Source organism: Alligator sinensis, unplaced genomic scaffold (genome assembly GCF_000455745.1).
Source record: "Alligator sinensis unplaced genomic scaffold, ASM45574v1 scaffold1172_2, whole genome shotgun sequence".
Classification (NCBI taxonomy): domain Eukaryota; kingdom Metazoa; phylum Chordata; order Crocodylia; family Alligatoridae; genus Alligator; species Alligator sinensis.
This window is the reverse complement of record NW_005842879.1, coordinates 452,812-473,394: the sequence shown is the minus strand read 5'-3', so window position 1 is coordinate 473,394 and position 20,583 is coordinate 452,812. Positions and strand designations below refer to the sequence as shown.

Sequence of the window (20,583 nt, the reverse complement as noted above, 5' to 3'; positions counted from 1 at the left end):
ACTTCTTCACAGTCAGGGTGTCCAGACTGTGGAATAAGCTTCCTCCAGACATGAATGGCATGTGCCCCCAGCGGCTGGGGGGACACCGCTGTGCTGGCAGTGGCAGGAGCGCAGAGGTGGGAGCCCAACAGTGGTAACCTGGGAGCTCCTGCAGAGGCTACTGGCCTCTGTCAGTGGTGAGCGCCAACCAAGGGTTGGTGGCCGGCAGCAATCGTGGACTGCCCGCAGATGCTGCCAGTGGTGTCAACAGCAGGGTGGTGAGTGGCGACCAACCACAGGCACCACCAACAGTGTCAGCAGTGCCTTTTTGCAGGGGCTGCACCGCCATGCTCAGGAGGTGCCCGTGAACCCACATTCATCTCCTATGCATTGTCCCTGCCTCCAGAGGTGGTGCAATCACCTATCCTGGAAATCTTCAAGAGGAGACTAGATCTTGCTGGGGTCACCTGACCCCCAGTTGTCTTTCCAGCTAGGTGCAGGAGGCTGGATCCAATGATCTTCTGAAGTCCCTTCCAGCCTTACAATCTATGAATCTATGAACCTCCTCCCTGCCCGCTTCATGTCAGGGGACAATGCCAGCTGGCATCTGGCCATGTTCCCACCCCTGCCACTACAGTAGCAATGGCAGAGAGACCCTGACAGGAGCAGCAGCCCCTGTCATGGTGTCTTGGGGAGCACAAGCCTCTTCCTGGTGGGGGGGTTGCTCTGTGGTGGGGAGTGGGGCAAGCAGAGCTACTGCAGCCTGCATGGGGCAAGCAGCAGTGATGGGGCTTGAAGGGGTGGCTGTGGGAGTGAAGCCAAATTTTGGGGGAGCCATAGCCACCCAAACTGCCCTAGCACTGCTGCTGCGTATCCTACACTGTCTGCAGCAGCTCTGCCCCCTTTGCTCCTGTCCCCAGGGCAGCCCCCCCCCCTACCTGGGATGAGGCTTGCACTCCCCAGAACACCATGACAGGGGCTGCTGCCCCTGTCAGGGTCCCTCCCACCTTGCTGCTCCAGTGGCAGGAGCAGGGGCATGGCCAGACACTGGCCAGCACCCTGAGGTAAAGGGGGCAGGGAAGGGGTTTATTCCCCACTCTCTCCCCTCCCACCATGGGGGACCCCAGCCAGGGTCTGCCTGGCTGGGGGCAAGTGTCAGAGGTGGCAGCTGAGACTGGAAGACCCTGATTGCAGCCTCGCAGTGCAAGAGGGGATGGAGAGGGGAATTAACCCACTCCCTGCCCCTTTGCCTCAGGGGGCCATGCTGGGTTGGTTTCTGGCTCCATCCCCGCCCTGTTCCAGCTAGAGGGCAGCCCAGCCCAGGGATGAAAAGCATGCTGGGATGCTGGGGGACTCCGATTTAACTTAAACCAGGAAGGGGTCTGACAGAAGTTCCATAAACTGGTTTGACCTCAATCAGTTAAGTCTGATGCTACATTCAACCAGGTTTATCTTAAACCAGTTCTGGCCATTCTGAAACTGGTTTATGTGCACTGAACTTCTGTTTTGTTACAGGCTTAAACCCATTTCTGATCACTTAAGCTGGTTTAAGTGTAACTTCTGTCCTTAGCCTTTCTGAGATAAGGTTATGCTGAATTGCAGCTTGTGTATTAGGAGCCATGCATAGTCTTCAAGGCTGAGACTCCTCATAAAAAGAGCCAAGAATGATGGCTAGCCCCAGAGAATATAACTGCCCCCAGAGAATCATTAAGATTACAGCATCCTCCTTTGTCAGCTACTACAGTGAAGAGCACGGTATAATAGCCCATATGAAACTGAATAGGATCATTAAATGTTTTTATTTAGTTCACTTTCTGTTTCAGAGCAATAATACAACGGATAGAGCACATCAGTCTGTCTTTCTAAGTCATGTTATTATGCCAGGCATTATCTACTCTCTCTCCTTGTCCTGGCTGTGCCCATGACTCAGAAATACACATGCATGTGTAAGCAGCCCACTCCCACAGCAGCACTCCCCACACCAGACCCTGTCCTGTCTGATTCTCACCTCAGGCAGTAGGAACAGTGCCCAGGCCAGCTGACCCCACACCTACAGCCACTGCTCAGGCTGGGCCTGTGAGGGCAGGGTGGTGTCTGATCCAGTCTGTCCACCTTGATCCCACACAGCAGCAGCAGCAGTGCCTGTCTGCAGGGAAGCAAGTCTCTTGATCCAGCCCAGCAGCTCCATTCCCCACCCCCCTGGGTTTACTTCTGAAACTTTTGCTAATACTACTACATACTTAAACTCAAAGGTGGAGAGCCAAAATACAATTTTGCCCAGGGCCCCATTTTCCCTAAGGTTGGCTCTGCTCTTAGTCCCTGTATCTCTCTCATTGCCTTATTGGTATAGCTCCAGCAGGGCTTTTGTGCTTTACAGGAAAGGCCCTTGATTCAAAATATGGTTGTGCAAACGGCTTTTGCTATATTATTTTATCAGTATATTCTCTTCTAATTTACTGGAAAGGCAGTGTTAAATAGTGCCTTGGTCTCCAGAGTCCCATTCTGCTTTTCCCATGGGCAGACTCTAATTCACACAGACAACCACCCCTAGTGTGTGGGGCATGACAGCATGACATCTGGGTCAGTATCATTCTTGTAATCACTTCCAGGGTACACTATGGATCCCACTATGGATTTTGTCCTTTCCATCCAAGCAAGTAATGATTTGTCCATTGAGCAGCATGGAGTTAGATGGATGATTTCTAGTGAGCATTTATGAAGTAAGCTAACATGCGGTTGTTACAGAAAAGACCAATGTGTGTATATGACCACAATAAGAGCTGTTGTCTGGGTTGTTATTCTGCTCTACTCTGCATTGTCTAGGCCTTGCTTTTTTAAACATACAAACTGAATAGAGTTCAGAGGACAGCAACAAAGATAATGAAAATTTTGGTACATAAACCCTAGAGCCTGAGAAAAGATTAGGGGAGTTGACTTGAACAAAAAGCTAGAAAGACATAATTGTCTATTTGAATATGCTAAGGGATACCATAAAGAGGGCAACTGTTCTCTTTAGTCTAAGGGGAAAGAAGTAACAAACTTAAATTGCTGCAGGTTAAATATTAAGGAAACTCTAGCTCTACGACCAGCGAGCTGCCCAGGGAGGTTGTGAAATTACCACTGCTGGAGCTAGTCAAGGTTGGATTTGAAAGACCCTTGATTTGTGTAGTTGAGGAAGCATAATATTGATCCCAATGTGATGCAGGAGAACTGATAGGTGACCACTCCTTAAGTGAACCATGATGGGGCAGTCTTTTACAAAACTGAGTCACCAGTCCTACTGCTTGTTTAATTCTTACCCTCTTGCCTTTTCATTGAGTTTGGACACTTTGTGGTTTCTGGTATTGGTTTTTTTTTTTAATCTGTTTCTCATATACTGCTGCAATCCTTTTATTTCGTGGATTTAGGAGATTGGAGAGAAGTCTTTGTATTGTATAAATCATTGCTTTTTGTGGAACTTTAAGAGGAGTGATGAGAATACCTTCCTCCACATTAAATTTTTTTTCTTTATTTATGTGGCACTCATTGCCATAATATCTACATTTTGAGCTTCTTTTAGTAGTTTGACAGAGGTTTTATGCTTGAATTGTCTGACAACATTGTTGGTTCAAAACAGGGGGGGAAACAATCTTTGAAATAAAACCAAGTCACAGACATTTGTGAAGAATAGCATTCTTTCCATGGAAAGCCACACCCTTTAACAATGATTTAATAAATTTGTGTGGAAAAAAAATCAGATGAATACTGTACCCGGGAAGCATGGTCCAGTGTGAAGTGCCAATCAATATTTTCTGTTTGCTGCCTTTGTGCGCTCGTCTGATATCTGCCAATATCTTAGGCCTGGCTTCTTTCCACCCTCCTCTCCTTCCCTATTAACGTCAGCAATCTCTACTTGAATTCTTTGCAGGCAAAAAGACAAAGTGCCACTGTACAGTAGGTCAAATAATACATGTCACCAGAGCCAAGTGTTAACGTAACCAGTGTTAATATGTAACCTTATCAGCTGGCTTTGAATATGAAGGGAATTTTACCTGGTAAAGCATCATGGGCTAGCTTGTACCAGTGCTTGCACAGTCTTCAAGACACAGAAAGGGAAAAGGAATCTTCCTACTTAACACTCTTACCTTTGCAGAGACATCGATTATGTTCCTATCTAGTAGGCTTGGGGAGCTTTGGCACTGACACCAGGACTAAATGTTTAAAGGTGGTGAGGAGAAGTGATTGTCTGGCTTTATGATGACTGGAAATTGAGACTGAGCCAACATGGGACTTTTGCATGCTCCTTCCTGTTAAAAGATGTTACAAAGGTTACTCTTCTTTGCAGCCCCTCTGTGACTACTTTGATCACAGTGTGTGAGATTTAGGCCTGACCGAGGTTACTGAGAGTTCAATGACAGTAGAGTCAATGACCATCAGGTGACATTAGCCAGAGTTTCATCCGGTCGACCTCAGAAGCTGCTGACAGTGTGGTATATTTCTCGAATTTTCTCCCTGTATCTACTATGGGCTGTAGCTTAAAATTACAAAAACAAAACTAACAAACAAACAAAAAAAGTTTAAGAACGTGTCATTGTAAGGATGCAAGGTTCTTAGTTTCATACTTTCTTCTAGTTACTAGCTCACAGGTCCATCAAATCCACCTGCCTATCTCAGGCAGTATCTGATTCAAAAGCAGAAGGATATACCGTTAACGTGCCTAGTTGAAGTCTGTTCTTGAAAATCAGGGGGGTGGAGTGGGGGAATCCTATAATTAGGGACCTACTCAAATCGTGATATTGCACAGAATTGCCAGAAAAAAAAGTACTAAAAAAAAAAAAAAAAAAATTCTGGCTCCCCAAAGGGAGCCATTCCTCTGCCATTGATTGGCTGAGAGGGTTACCCTTCATGAAGTCCTGCTCCTCTCTGCCAATCAGTGGTGAGCAATGGGGCCATGTGAGGGGCAGGCCTCTGTTAATCAGCAGCAAGGGGCAGGGCTTCACGAAAGGCAGCTCCTTGGCCAATCAGTGTTGGGGGCAAGGGCAGAGGCTGCCACTATAAACCCATGAAAATGGTGGCCAGCACCACAATAAGCCTGCAAAATTGCTCGTCTCTTGCCTTGATCTGGGTAGGTCCTTGTCTATGATATCTGCAGTCTACATATGTTAGCATCTGTTTCCCACTTCATAGATCCAAGTAAAACATGCTTGGTGATACTTGAAAAAGGAAATGTTTTAGCTGGGGGACAGATGTACATCCCTGTGCCTTTCCTGGCTGCAATGTTTCAAGATTTTGCAGCCGCCTTTCACATCAGCTGTTTGGCAGGAAGAGGGGTACATTTTTCCAGGGCTGGAACCCTCCCCAGGCTGTCTGTGGCAGCTGCTGTTTTTCAGCAGCTGCCAACTGCTAGCTGATAGCTTGCCCCCTTCCCAGGCAGGGAGAGACAGGCTGTTAAGTAATGGGTTCTAGGGGTGTGCGAAGCAGGCCCTATTTGATTTGAATTTGTCTCGAATCAGGGACAGTGATTCAATTTGTTGATTCGGATCACTGTCCCTGATTTGATTCAGCTGAATCCGAATCTGAAGATTCGATGCTGATTTGGAGAATCAGTGATTCAGACACAGGCACAGTTTTAAAAGTTTTTTCTACATACCTTGAGGTAGCAGGCATGGCTCATGAGCACTGCGATGCTGGGATGGATGGAGCATCCCACAGGAATCCCGGGGGGGCCCTCCACATGTTTGGCGGTGAACCTGGAAGTGGACCGAAGTACTTCCAGTCCAATTTGGGGTCTGCCGGGAAGCATGCTGGGGGGCCCCCCCCATGTCCCCCTGGTGCAGCAATCGGCCACTGGGGGGCCCTGGGTGCCCCCCCCAGGCCCTGGAGGCACCAGTCGCTGAGCCGGGGGGAGGCGCAAGGGGCCCCCCAGCACACTCCATGGCAGACCCAGAAGTGACCTGGAAGTGCTTCTGGTCCACTTCTGGGTCTTCTGCTAGTGCGTGGGGAGCCCCCTGAGCTACTGGGGGACACTCCATCTGCCCCAGCATCACAGCACTCACAAGCCCCTGCTACCTAGGGGTATGCAGAAAAAAACATTTAAAGCTGTCTGTATGTCCAGATCTCTCCTAATTGATTCGAAGGGTTCCAATTTGATTCAGAGAGATTAAAGGGTCTCCTGGTTCTATTTGGATTCAGAGATTTGGCCGCCAAATTGGGCCGAATCTCTGCCGAATTGAATCGGGGACCAAAGCTTCACACAGCCCTAATGGGTTCCCCTAAAGTGAAGGTAGACTAGGAAGAAGCCTTCTAGTGCCACCTGGCTGGAGAGCTCGCCTGTGTAACTCTCCAGCCAGGGGGCTGGAATACATTTATGCTTCAGCTTCAGGGCTACTGTTTTAGTGGTAAGAATTTCACAGAATGCCTAACTTACTGACTTCATTAGTGCTCAAATTTTCAACCTCCCACTCAAAATGCTGTCAAGCCATGGCACTTTTTCCTAGTGGAAGGAACTAGGGATATTTCCTGGAGTTGTGGGAGTATCTGTACAAATAAGATGAGTGTGCTGCTTTTTATTTGCACTGATGTAAGTGAGACCACAATTGGACCCAAAATTTACACAGATGGTGGTAATGTGACTCGCTGAAACTACATGGTATTGCTTTTCCATATTGGGGTGTTGAATTTGTCATAGAAAATACAGTAAAATTAGTCTGATAAAGTAGTGAATTGCTGAAATTTACAGCACCTTGTACAGCATCCATGATCTCCAGATCTTGACTGGAGTGACTGGACTTTACTGCAAGGCATATAATCAACACAACTAGTAATGCGTATGTATTATAATGGAATTTCATTTTCTCCATGGCTGCAGTTACATATCCTCCCACACACACAGATCTGTCAGTTCTATCTAAAGAACAAAGAGAAATATTTATTAAAGATCAGAAAGTGAAGTTAGTTAACTAACAAATAAGAAAACATACATTTGTTGTAATACAAACCACTCCAATATCACATTTATGTTTTGGAGCCAGCAAGCCTGATTCTCATTAATACTAAGGCTATTTTACACCACTCTGGCTGTGACTTTTACACTGGCATTAAGGCCCTTTATACAAGTAGAGCACTGTAAAAATGCCTTAAGATAAATGAGGTTATACCAGTTGGCTTGAATGAACGAACTAAATCAGGGATGCATAGCATAAGCTTTTGTAAGCAAAGGGCTTACTTCATCAGAGGCTGTGCATCAGATGTCAGCATCTGATGAAGTAAGCCTGTGGCTTATAAAAACTTACGCTAAGCATCTCTGATTTAGTTAGTCTATAAGATGCAAATCTACCCGGACTTCTGCTTGATTTCAGGCTAACATGGCTAACTTCCTCTCTCAGAGCAGGGCTGTCAGGGTTTAAGCCTGGCAGCTCCGCTCTTAGTGTGGGAGCAAGGTGCCCACATATACACAATGCACCCAACATACCCTATTGTGCCTTGCTCCCACCCTTGATGGTGGAAGGGCCTGGCCTGGTCAGCACACAGCTTTCTGCCTAGCTTCCCTGGTGTCCCGCTTGCTCCAGGCAGCAGGGAGGGAAGTGGCGTGGGAGGGGGTGGAGCTGCAGCTGGCAGGAGTACGGAGCATGGGGCTAGGGATGGTGATAGTGTGAAGACCGCACCCAGGGGGTGGCGGCAGTGTGGAGCTCAGGTGGGCAGGGTATGGGTGTGAAGAAGTGTGGAGGAGTGTGGAAACCCCCACCCCACACTCCCACCGTGGTTTACAGCCTCAGCAGGCAGTGGGGCAGCAGCAGCAGCAGCAGCAGGTGGGGGCATGCAGGGTGCTGATGCCCAATGCTGGCACCCAGCGATGCTAATCTCTGGCCAGTGCTACGCATCACAGCTAGGAGTGCACCCCACACTGGGCCGCATCTGTTGCTGGCACTTCCCACCATGCATGTGTAGCTCCCACACTTGCATGGGGTAGGGGGTGGGGAAGGCAGCCGGCTCCAGCGTGTGGGCTACCCTCCCATGTTGCATGAGTGAAGGGGCTACTCATGCATAGTGGGGAGCACCGGTGGTAGAGATAGCCCTGTGGGTGCTGTGCCTCTGGCTGCAATGTGCAATGCTGGCTGGAGTTGTGTGCCACTGGGCATGAGTGCCCTGTGCACCCCCACCTGCTGCTTCACCATGGGGGGGGAGTCCCCACACTCCCCCACCCTCCCTCACAGCCCACAAACACCACACACCCACACCCTCCTCCCACATATGCACAACCCCCCAGCATACCCTATGCCCCCCACATAACTAAACCTGCTCACAACTCCCCCACATACCCCCATACCCCACCATACACACACACACACACACACACACACACACACACACACACACACACTGTACAAGACTAAGAATTTATTTTGAGCTATTATGCAATCACCTCTATATACAGAACACAAACACAATTCATGACAAATATATTTTTTGTAATAAAATTAAAATATGTTATAGTAGGTCAGGGGTGGCCACACACGGCTCTTTAGAAGTTAATATGCGTCTCCTTGAATCTTTGCACAATCACATGGTGACCAGCTTCCAATTGTTTTGGATGGAGGGCCAAATGGAAGCTGGTCACTGTGTGCTTGTGCAAAGATTTAAGGAGATGCATATTAACTTCTGAAGAGCCGCGTGTGGCTCTGGAGCCTCCAGTTGGCCACCCCTGTAGTAGGTGTTTGACTTCTAGTATGTGATTTGGTTTTTATCTGGTTCTAAGATGGCAACCCCCCCCTCCCAAAAGGAGTTTTTCGGAGACGGACTTCTTGTGGCAAAGGTCAGGGGTTAGGGGTGGGACTTCCAGTCCCAAGATGGTGACCATGGGGCGGGGCAACTGTCAAGGGGCAGGGCTACCCGTGTAGCCTGTGGAAGCTCACCAAACCTTGTTAAGTAGCCCTCCATCCAAAATAATTGCCTGCCCCTGGCTTAAACCCTGACAGCCCTGCTCTCGGCATGGAGTTTCTGTGTTGATTTCAGGGAGATCAGAGCGCCCCAGGGAAGCTGCTTCCCCTGGTCTTTCTGGTCTTGCTGAAACAGACATGGTGGTGGGCCTGTTCTTTGCTCAGCAGAAGCAACAAATGGGGCTTGTTCCCAATCCTGACTCTGTTCACAAAGCCTCTAGTTGCAAGTCACTGCTGTGAAGGTGAAGGACAGTCAGAGCAGGTTTTCTACCTTACTATGTGTAACCCTTCTCCTGGGCACCAGTCAGCAGTGAAATGTGCACAGTGAAAGGTTCACATTTCAGGGTACCTCATAAATGATACCAATATATTGAGCCCCACCCAAAATTTGGGAACACTAAATTTGCTGGGGTATCCCATATAAACAAGGAGTGTAAATACAAACAACCACATTTATTATGAAGAATAAAACAAAACATAGAAAACATTAAATATAATTTTAAAACACTACTAACTACAAAGCAAAGTATATAGGTGGCACCTTCTTTGGGGGACTTCATGCATACCTAAGCAGTCTGGGTACCAGTTTGGGCTCCCCAATAGGTAGTTCTGGGTGCCTGAACCCCCATACCTTCCCTTCAGTAATGGGCTGGAAAGGGAGGGACACATCGGAGAGTCCCACGAGCTGCTTCTTGGGTTCACTTCTCTGTGAGGAGCTGCTTGAGAGCATGGGTCCTTCTGCATTTCAGGGGACTTTGTTGCTCTTGGAGGAGTGGTAGATTACTGATCTTTGCTCCCACAGAGAGGTTGTGTGTTGGGGGGCAGAAGGGGGGAGTGATTGCAGCTCCAGTCAGCATGTATGCACCCCAAAACCTCTGAACTGGATTATATGGCCTGCTGAAATGAAACTGCAGGACAAACTTGAAAAGGAGCCAAGTTGATTAATGGCTACAGCTGACCCAACCACACTGCTTGACTAGAGAGATGAACCATCAAAAGAAACAAAGGGGAAAGCCAGGCCTGAACTGCAGGTAGTTTGGGTCCACAGCTCCACTGGGAGCAGAAAGCTGCAAACCTCAACCCCAGTCCAAACCTGGTAGAATTAGAAACTTTCAGGTTTCAACCCTGTTTAAAACCGCTAGGCCTAATTTCTGGCCAGTCAGCCCAAGGAAACAATACTCTTTTCCCTAGTATGAATTCCTTAAAATGTCAAAAGAAAAAGGGGAAGAAAAGGAGGACAGGGGAGTTCCCAGGCACTGGGGCAATTCTCTCTCTCTCCTTCCTCTACTTTTTTGCTATCTGCAAATTCTTTCTTCCTTGGAGAAGACTTCACACTTCAGCAGCCCCTAGCAGCTTCTCCTCCTCCCCAAACCAACCCATCCACCTTATATCCCTCTGCATGACTTCAGCTTGGCCTTGTCCAGTCAGGGAATGACACACTCCAGTCTTTCTCCCAACCAATCTGCCTGAAGAATCCCCTGCTTCTTCTGGCCAATGAAGCCTGAGGGTTTTACATATTTTGCCCAAATACAGGCCCCAGCTTGCCATGTGTTGAGCACATAGCCAGAAGAACAGAAATCATCTTGACCGACCACACACACACGCGCGCGCGCACACACACACACACATTGTAACACGTGTGGGTGTTACATGTGTGACTGCTCCACTAACCTGAACAACACTAAGCCGATTAGCATTTGTTCAGCTTACAGCATAAGGTCTAACGAGGCTCTTTGAATGAACTAGTCATGACAGTAAGGGTCCACCTGGGAGTGTCTGTGAAATCAGGACCATAATATTATCAGTAACATCTCTGCTACACAAATGGAAGTTAATGTCAAATAATATACCAGGATGAGGTATTATGATGTAATTCACTGCAGCTATGAACTGCAACCTGTAGCTGAGAAGGATTTACCATCAGGATGGAACAGGTGCTTGCTCCATACATTCCTTCCTTTTGGATGCTCTGTTTGGGGGCAAGGGAGTCTTAAACTGTGTAAAGCAGGGGCTGGCAATGTATGGCTTGTAGGCTGGCTCTGGCCCACAGAGCCCAAGGGCTTTGCTTGTGCTTGTGCCTGTGCCAGGGCTAAGCAGCAAGGAGACACACTGGGGCTGGACAACTTCCAGCTGTGCTCTTGCTGCTGCTGCTTTTCAACGTCCCTCCCATGTTTCCCAACAGCAGTGCAGAAGTAGCTGCAGCATGACCACAGCTTTTAGCTGCTTGGCCTTCGTGCAGCTCTCTACTAGCTGGAAGCTGTACTCATGTTCCACCTGAGGAGTAGGGAGCTGAGTAAGTGATGATGGGTTAGAGTTGGGTGGTTCTGGCCCACTGATATAAAGAGTTTCTACTGATAGTAAGTGACATGCTGAACAGACATAATCCTCTTGCCCTCTTGCCTGTTTCTCCCTTCTCAACCAGTGCTCAGCAATACTCGTTTAGACGATGCTGACTGGTTCTGTTCCCTTGGGAAGCATGCGTGCTGGACATCTTGTACTATCACAGATCACCTCTGGTTGAACTTCCTGCTGCTGAGGCCTTGTAATACCAGTGGGGCTGAATTCAGAGCTGTGTTATATTTATTTCTATCACATCTATAGCTATCTGATCTTGTTTTTACAATCTTATTTATGTCAAAGCATTAAATAAAATTGATTACAGCTGCATTTACCAAGGTCACAAATTGCTCTACCCAAACCAAAGATATCACTCTTTTTACTGAGAAAAATTGAGGTTCCCTGCATCAACCCTAAGGTTTGGCAGAGGGGACTCTGCTGGGGTCAGGAAGAAGGATTACTGCTTCTTAGCTGAGGAGCACCATTAGACCTATTTTGGCTACAACCACTACTACAAACCTAACATTTCATCAAGCTGGGCTACTGCTGGGCCTGACAATTCATATTTTGATTGTCCTGCCTTCAGGCCCCCACATGTACAGAGGTACATGGACACCTTTGGAGATTGTGGGTCTGGTACCTGGGGCGGGGACATCTCTCCCTGTGTGTAGCAGAACCACAGCTACTTTCCCATATGGTCATGGAAGTAGGGGGCAACTTTTTCTATACCATTCCATAAAGGGAGCACTGGAGAGAATCCAGAACTGATGCATAGATGGAAGATGATGATGTGGGTAGGGGTTTTATTCTCATGAATGAATTATGCAGGTATTCCCAAACAGACAGCTATCAAAACCCTCGTGTGCCTCATATCATCATAGATAGTTTTGTCACCTATCTAAGAATGAACAAACTTTCCAGTTATCCTTCCTCTGTTTGCTTGCCCCTTTCAAGAATAAAAATCAGGTATTTGCCTTGGATCTGAGTGCATTCATGCGAAAGATCACTGGTTCTCAACCTTGTTAGATACAAGGCAACCCATGGAAAATGCCAGCTCTTAGCTTAGCTTTCACTTGTTTTTTGACTCTGGTAGAATGATAGAGCTATTCTTCTGTTGCAAAGAACTCTGAAGAACCACGCAAGTCAGACTATTTTTGACACTATGGATACTTTTTTGAAATCTTTTGGTATATCTTGTGACTCCTGTGTAGGTTTTTTGCACACTGAACAGTGCTCATATTGTACAGTGCCCTTAAAAGGATGTCACAGGATTCCAGGGTGCCATGGCACCCTGGTTGAGAATCACTGTACTTGATGCATACTTTAAAGTTTTCCAAATGTAACATCTGTTGGTTTTTTTTCCCAGAGGAAACAAGGATTACTGGATATCCTGCCAGTGTCCCATTTGAATGGACTCCAATGCAAAATGAGTACAAAAAATTATTTTTGTGGCTGCGTGCCATTTGTTTTGTTCTTGATGCACCAGGATCAGCCGGATCCATTTTAGGCAACTCATAATTGTCAGTGATCAATCTGAAGTTCTGCCGGGACATATTCTTATTGGAGCATCCTGGCCAGATGCATAAAACAAAACAAGATGTGACCAGATGCCACTTGCCTCTTTGTAATTGTATAGGGAAGGAGAACGGCAATACTTCTGTTCCAAAACACATGTTCAATGAGCCAACCACAATTGCTGGCTCATCTAAGGCTGCTCCTTAAAGAACTGGGACATGAAGAAGCAAGCATTACTATTCAGATAGTGAGCTAGAGGTGGTAGGTAGAGTGCAGTTAGGCTGTGAAGACCCCCAAGAGTAAAAACAATCAGTGTACACTTGGTACGATAGAGAAGGGGTAGTGAGAAGAGGGGTGAAAGGCTCAAAGTGATGGGCGTAGAACCACACTTAGAACTGAGGTGAGAATGGATGACTACAGCTGTATTTGAGGTGAGTGGGGCCAAAAGGATTAAGAGCAAAGTAAAAAAAAGTGACAATAACGGTGAGATGATGATAGTCCGAGGGAGGCTTCTGTGTGGATGCACGGAAAGGTTATATCTTTGACAAAGTTCAAGGCAGAGATGTGTTGAGGAAATCTGCTTAACTCTGTCCCCTATAAATGAGTTTGCCTTGTTCTAATATGGCCAAAGCCACTATGCAAATATGAATAGAAAATGGAAGTTGAAGCAGCTATTGGATCTCCCCCAGCTGAGATGCTAGCATTCAGCACTGACTCCTTTTCACTAATTGCTGCTGGATGTTGACAAAGATGCTGTGGCTAGCTATTTCCAGCCTGCCAGCCAATTGTTATGTTGCCCAGTAGAGCAAACAGCCTGCAAGTGCAGTTCATTGTAGTCATAGCAGGTGTCTTCAGGTTCCTTCCTTCCTACTCCCAGATGTGTATCAGCTGCAGACATCACATGGATTAACCATTTTGTGCACCTGGAAATATTAAAAACTAAAATCAATTTAGGATTAAAAAAAACATCCGATGTGTCTGTGGGCTAATGACTCTGACAACTGATTGGAAATTAAAATAACTTTTCACGTATTCTTATCTTGGCAGTCTTCAAACTCATTAGGTTTTTTAGGCATCATTCACTTATTTATCCTGTTTTCCATATTTTTGTTTACCTTGTTTTCCATCTGCCCATCTTTATTCATTGTAATTCATCTCAACTGAACATTGAACTTCTTTGCCTGTGCTAGGGATACTGGTGTATATTAATGTCTTGGAATAATTCTTTAAAATGGAATTTCTTTGTTCGTATCCATTTTTAACATGATTAGACTATTCAGAATGTTTTAACTTCCTTTGTGATTCTTTTGCCAGTGGTGCTAAAGTAGGAAAGCCTATACAAAATACTGGACAGATTTTCTTTTGAAATAGAATAGGCAACTCAATGTGTGGCATGTAAGGTTAATGCAAAATGAGGAGAAATCCTAAAATGTGGTTGACAAAAGGCCTCGTCTTCAATATAAAGGCAAGGGCTTGTAGAGTAAGTGGTCCCATTTCACTAAATTCCCTGGAAACCAGGGAAGCTGATTGCTTACCAGGGCTGATTTTGACCCTGGATGGGCCAGTATATATATTTACATTGTGATCGAGCAGCTGGGCAAAGCTTGAATTCTTAGATTCATAATACTCTGAATGCTTTAACTGCAGAACTCTAATCACTTTGGGCCATCTGGCTATACCTTAAAAAGGAACATATTGATTTTAGAAGAATAACATCTTCTTCTCTAAGATTTAGTGTTCATGAGGGCTGGTTGGAAAGTGGGAAATATTTTCCTGCAAAATATTTCAAGCAAAATGAAAAACGCAATAAAAACATTCACAATTTGATTTCAAGCGAAACTAAAATGAAAATCTGTCGTTGAATATAGTCAAAATAAAATTTTTCATTTATAATCATTCTTTCAAAAGGAGAATTGTGAATAATACATTTTTGTATAATTTGGGAAGGTTTTTTTTATTTTAATTTTTGCATAGAAGTTGTTAACTGGCTATACTGTTTGTTTTTTATATGGATACAAATCATATTACACTGCTAATATTCATCTGTATCCTGATTTTGTATATATTATAAAACAGTTTTTGCAAAGTATAAGTCCATTAAAAATTATGAGTGTTATATAATGGCTCCATGAATTGTACTACATGCAATTAAAGTAGTTGCTAACTTCTGAAGTTCTACTGAACTCAGTGAAACACTATACATTAGCATCAGAGGCATGTTTGTTAGAACACAGTTCAGTGAAAATGTCTATGAACAGTAGTTTCATTTTTTGCTAGAGGTCTAGATGATTCTGAATTCTGACACACTGAAAATCTGGAAAAATGCCTGTGGGCTTCCTGTCAATTTACACAAGAGAGACAGGATCAGAATGTGGTTCCTGATGAATGAAAAGGAGAATTTTTTGAGATTTCCAGGTTGACAAGAAAAGGAAGTTACCACAAGAAATGCATAAATGTAGAAGAATGTAGAAATAATATATGTAAAAAGATTTTTTTTAAAATGACATTGCCTGAACAAGCAGGGTATTTCACAATGTCAACACGTCATATTCTAATTTATTTTTTGTGGAGTTTTTTTTCATAAAAGACAATACTTGCGCTAAGTCCTGTATCCAGAACCAAAGGAAGCTATGACATCAATATATTTCAAATAACAGATCCTAAATTGAGACAAGATGTATTGTAAATTATACAGGTAATCACTTTTGCGAACCATTTCTCTTATTTCTTTTACTCTAGGTGACAAAGTATAGAAAGTATGAGTTGGAGGTAATGATTAAACAACATAAGAGAAGTTTGGAAGGTCTGTCTGAGTAGAGAGCTCTTCTATGGATACTTAGGGGGTGAGTATACTGCACTCACTGATACTGAAGCAAAAACACTAATTGGTATTCTCAGTATTGAAATCCAAATAGTTCACTAGAGGTGTCTATTCTGTTTTCCTGATCACCGAACCAGAAAAACCATCAGCATGATGAGAAGTGTAGCGAACTATGGATGACAGCTGAACATGGACTCCAACCAGTAAGTGCTCTTTGTTCTGGAACATCAGTACCGAGAACTCCATTGAGAGAATTTCTGGCACTGTGAATAGGAACCTCCCCCTTCCCCAGGATTTCAGCCTGCTGCAATTTCATTCAAACCTCTCTAACCTTTCACATCTTTTTCAGCCATCAAATATTTTAGCTTTCGTAATGAAATTTTTGGATCTATAGCAGAGTACTTTTATAGAACTGTGTATGATTTTACAGAGTATTTAGATTTTTAGCTATCAATTTTTGATGTTGACTTTCCAGTTGATACTATTGCCAGTGATGAAAGAAATGCACTAAGATCAGAGTTCAACTGACTTATGCAATCAACCAGAAGTCTGGAATCTTAACTACAATTTATCCAAACTATTCAGATTTCTTGACTATGCAAAATTAGCCAGGGAATTATGATTAGAATGCCTCATGAAATTTCTGATTATCTCCTAATTTTGTGTACTATGATAATACTTTAACAGGTGACAGCAAAACAAAATTAAATAATAGTTTTACTCAGAAGATCCTGAATTCTGTAGAACAAGGTTATCAAACTTACTTGGCCACTGGGGCCAGATCTGGAATGCGGACTCCTTAGGGCTGGATCTGGACCTGCAAGCAGTGGCAAGGCAAGTGGTAATGAGGTGAGCAGTGTCCAGGAGCTACTGGGGTTAATTCAGCTGACACAGCCCCAACAGGGCTCTGTACTCCAGATTTCAGCAGCAGGCCCTTCCCCTGAATTTCTAGCCACTCGAGGTGCCCTGCCAGCCAGGTGTCATGACTCCATGTGCTTGGGCTGTATGTTTGACATCCCTGCTATAAAAAGATTTATTTTATTTTCAATGTGCAACTTCATTAAAACTTCCCAAAGATACTTCAACCCTTAATATATTTTCTGGTATTTCCAATTTCCGGTATAATACATTGTTTTTGAAAAGGCAGAATGAAGAAAAAAGATTTTGCCAGACTTATCACTGCATAGAGCAGGGACAGAGCCTAATCCTTAAATGACTCATCCTCTCTTTCCTGCACAACAAAAGCTGAATCTCTAGCTGCTGCTGAAGACTGGTTTCCAATGGTGGATCTGTGATTTTGAAAAGAACAAAAGTGTCTGAGCTAAAGAAATAAAAAGGCTGTGAAACGGAGAGACCAGGAACAGCTAGGAGACAGCATTTATTTTATAAAAAGATTGACTTGATTAGTGGAACATCCAGACCATTATAAAGGAGAGAGAATTGTTAATACCTATGGAGTGTCAACTCTATTAAGTCAACTGACTCCTCAGTTGCTTGAACAGTAATAGCACAGCTGCTGTACTGTGGAGCAGGAATCAAACCAGGTGTTAGCAATACTGGGAGGAAATTCCCCACTTAATACATGCATCCCAATTTTGGGGGGCTATTTTTTTGGGAAAAGTGCATGTTGTATATATAGTATAATGTACCAAGCTGGGTATTAAACAAATCTGTAAACACTCCAGAGAAAATCAGCCTAGACTCCCATGTTCCAAATCTTAATCCTGGAAACCCATACCAATGAGCATGAAGTGTTTGAGGCTAAGCAGGTGTACAAGCCATAATCCATAGTTCTTGCTGAGGAGGGATAATTTCACACTGTTTCAAGACTTCTTCTTGAGTATCTAGACCATGGTTGTCTAACTTCTAAGCCCCCAGGTACCATGCTATGGGGGCTGCAACAATCAAGGCACAGGCCAAAGGGCCACACAGACACTCCTTGCCACAAAGTCTCCACCCCTGCAGAAAATGGCAGCTGGAGAAAGAGGGGGAGGAACCCAGAGAATCTGGCTGCTTTTGCAGCCAGAGCGATGCAGTGAGTGACTTCTGGGCTCCTGACCAGATGCCACAACTTAACCCCTGACAGATCTCATGTGTCCTGTGGGCCCACCAGTTGGACATCCCTGATGTAGAGCATGGGATATAAAAGGGGACAGGCTGTTAATGGAGGATGTGTCCTTGAATGGACAGGAGCTTAACTGACTAGGCAAAGAGGTATTTATCCACACACTGCCCTTTCACCTTATAGGTTTGAGTAATTTTTGAAGCCACTCATTAAAGAATTAATCCAAAGCTCACTGAAGTTCATGGAAAGACTTTCACTGATCTCAATGGTGTTTGGATCAGCTCCAAATTTAGGATTTGGTTCTCTTGCCCTTCCTGTCTTGCTGGTTACTTTTTAGCATGTGTTTTGTAAGTGTAACACTTGGCACCTTCATTTGTAGAGTCAGGCTCCAAATCTTTCATTTTTCTGATGCCATTCAAAGTTCTTTCTTGGGTACAGTGGAACTCATTTGACTGAAAAAAAAAGTTTCATGAAACTTTCTGCACTTTAAGAAAACCATCACTACTCTAAAGAGCTTGAGATTTCACGGTGCTAGTTTTGCCCTATTGCACGTGCAATATTTGCTAGTTTTACATGCTGCAAGCCTCTTGTCAAGAGCAATACTATAATTATGGTGAAGCATCACATTGCGGTAGGCTTGTCACAATTTGCTGTTCAGCATACAGATGCACCTTTCTTCTGACAGCACATTTGTAATATAAAATGATTTAATTAAAAACTGGACAACATTTGTCAGCAGATGCAATTTTTCAGTACAATGGGATAGGCTTTCATATAAAATCAATATAATACAACACTTGGCATGTGAATTTTTTCCCCTGGGATGCTTGCTGCCTTATTTGACATGCACTCAGAGAGGCTTAGTACAGGTTGGGTTTGAGTTTTGAGCTAAGATTTGGGTTAATTACGTTTCTACTTTCTTTCAATTTGAATTTATAAACCATATTCCATTTTTCCCAATTGCATCTTGGACCAATGGTTTTCAAACTTCCTAAGGTCACAGAACCATTTCATAACACTTCTTGTGCCACAGAACTGCCACCCCTATCCTAAGGACTGACATGGAGCCTGGAAATGGTGGTGCACCACCCCCTGGCCCTCTTCATTATCACCCCCAATCACCCCCAGTGACCGAATGCAGAATCCAGGGTTCCACGGGACACGGTTTGAAAGCTATTGCCTGGATCATATGTTCCAGACCTCACAGCCCCAACTAGACAAATTAACATCTTGAGAATTACAGCATAGAACAAGTTATCTGAATTTGAAGAAAATCAGCTTCTTCTAAGATGACAAACCTAACTCATATTGTCAATTGTGACTCAAAAGGGTTATTCTCACTGCTCTTAGATTTCAAAGCTTCTATTGGCTCCAGTGACTGTGGAAATATACACAGACACATTTAAAGGAGAAATGATTTCTCCTTAAAATTAATTTAGGGTTTGCTGGTCAGACTAGTGAGATTATAGCAAACCACCATTGATTAAATGGTATAGGATCAAGCCTCTGGGGCCACATCCAGATGAGCATGGCTGTGCGGTATGTAATACTGCAGACACATCTGTAGTGTCACATACTGCACATTCAACTGTTTTCTGTGCTGCAAGGAGCACCATAGGGGTGGGGGTTTGACCCCTGGATACCTACCCCCCTGGGGTAACCTGCTGTGTGCCAGAGGGCATGTGGCACAGGCATTCTCCAGGGACAACTAGCTTTGGCACAAGGTGTGCTGCTGCTAGTTGTCCCTGGGGAAACAAAAGTCCACGCTCACGTGGACACAGCCTGGTGCATCAATATCTTGTACCAGCTGGCTAGATGCTGGTTAAATGGAGCTTGAGTTGTAATGGAAAGCCATAGGTGCCATACCTAATTTGGTTAACAGCAGTATAACAAAGATTAACATTGTGCATAGAGAACTGCTGAATTAATATCAGCTTTTCAGACAGGAAATCATGACAGATAGTATGCCTTCTAGTTTTACATAACTTACATTTTCAACATCCTGAACTGGACATGTTATCGCTTTCCTCACCCCATTCACTGCTTGGCTGGGTGCTAATGAGAAATGGCCTCCCAGCCAGTGCTAATCATTGAATCTTTGTTATTTAGTAACTAGTTTTATGTCACAGGAATTCTCAAGCAAAGTGAAAATACGTTTATGAACCTAATGTTCTTTGAAGTCCTTTCCTGTCTGTCACATGCCATTATGCACTGCTGGGTGTCTGAATATCTGGGACAAAAGGTCAGGCCTCATAATATTAAAAAAAATGGACAATATTGTTTTCCAGTCATGAAAAAGTGTTCATGGAACAAAAGGAGAAAGGGATTATAGAGAAAGGTGGGGGGGCACGGGGCATGTTTGTTGTTAAGCATATTGCAGTATAGTCACGGCACCTTGCTCTTTAAGGTGTCTCTCTCTAGGACCAAATTTTGCCCTCAGAAAATGCTAGAAAATAAAAGAAAATATATATTTGGTGTTGTAAGAAAAATACCACAACCCCCTTATAACGTTTATATGTTAGTATTAAAATACAGAATCTTTGCTGAAGTTATAAATAGAGGCAGGTGATGGGGAAACACTTCTGAGCATGCCTAGTTGTCATCTGCTAAAATGTTAAAGGTGTAATGAAATACCACCCTTTCTGGTGTTATAATAGAAGATTTCCTTTCCTTTGATCCGATTCCTAGCTATGCTAGTTGGACAGTTTGAAAATAGGAGATTTTACATGCCTTATGTAACAAGAACTAGTTAAAATGTTTCAGTCATTTTTTGTGGGTGAGACCAAATGACTTTATTAAAATTAACCTTTTTCCTGCCAAAAACGTCTGTCTTGAAATTAGTTTTTCTTTGAATATTTTTCAAATCGTCAACATGAAACAAAAGCAGATTTATGTATTTCAATATACTGATTTGGAATATTTTTGTTTTTTGATTTAATGTTATTTTACTT

At 44.2% G+C, this 20,583-nt stretch overlaps 2 long non-coding RNA genes across 4 annotated transcripts in view; one reads left to right on the top strand and one right to left on the bottom strand.

Annotated features, from left to right (window-relative positions):
* LOC102382437 overlaps positions 1–20,583 on the top strand; it is a 117,229-nt gene that overhangs the window by 62,850 nt on the left and 33,796 nt on the right. Inside the window, exons 1-2 of one of the 3 annotated variants that reach the window (XR_325185.2) lie at positions 15,574–15,589; positions 15,705–15,770. This is a non-coding gene — a long non-coding RNA (uncharacterized LOC102382437). Of the gene's footprint in view, positions 1–15,485; positions 15,590–15,672; positions 15,771–20,583 lie in introns of those variants that run through there. The other 2 variants (XR_003091833.1, XR_003091832.1) reach the window with 2 other exon arrangements.
* LOC112548024 lies at positions 6,769–19,681 on the bottom strand. The gene is made up of 3 exons (XR_003091834.1): positions 19,623–19,681; positions 18,000–18,084; positions 6,769–6,865 (listed from the first exon to the last, which is right to left on the bottom strand). It is a non-coding gene; the product is annotated as an uncharacterized LOC112548024 (long non-coding RNA).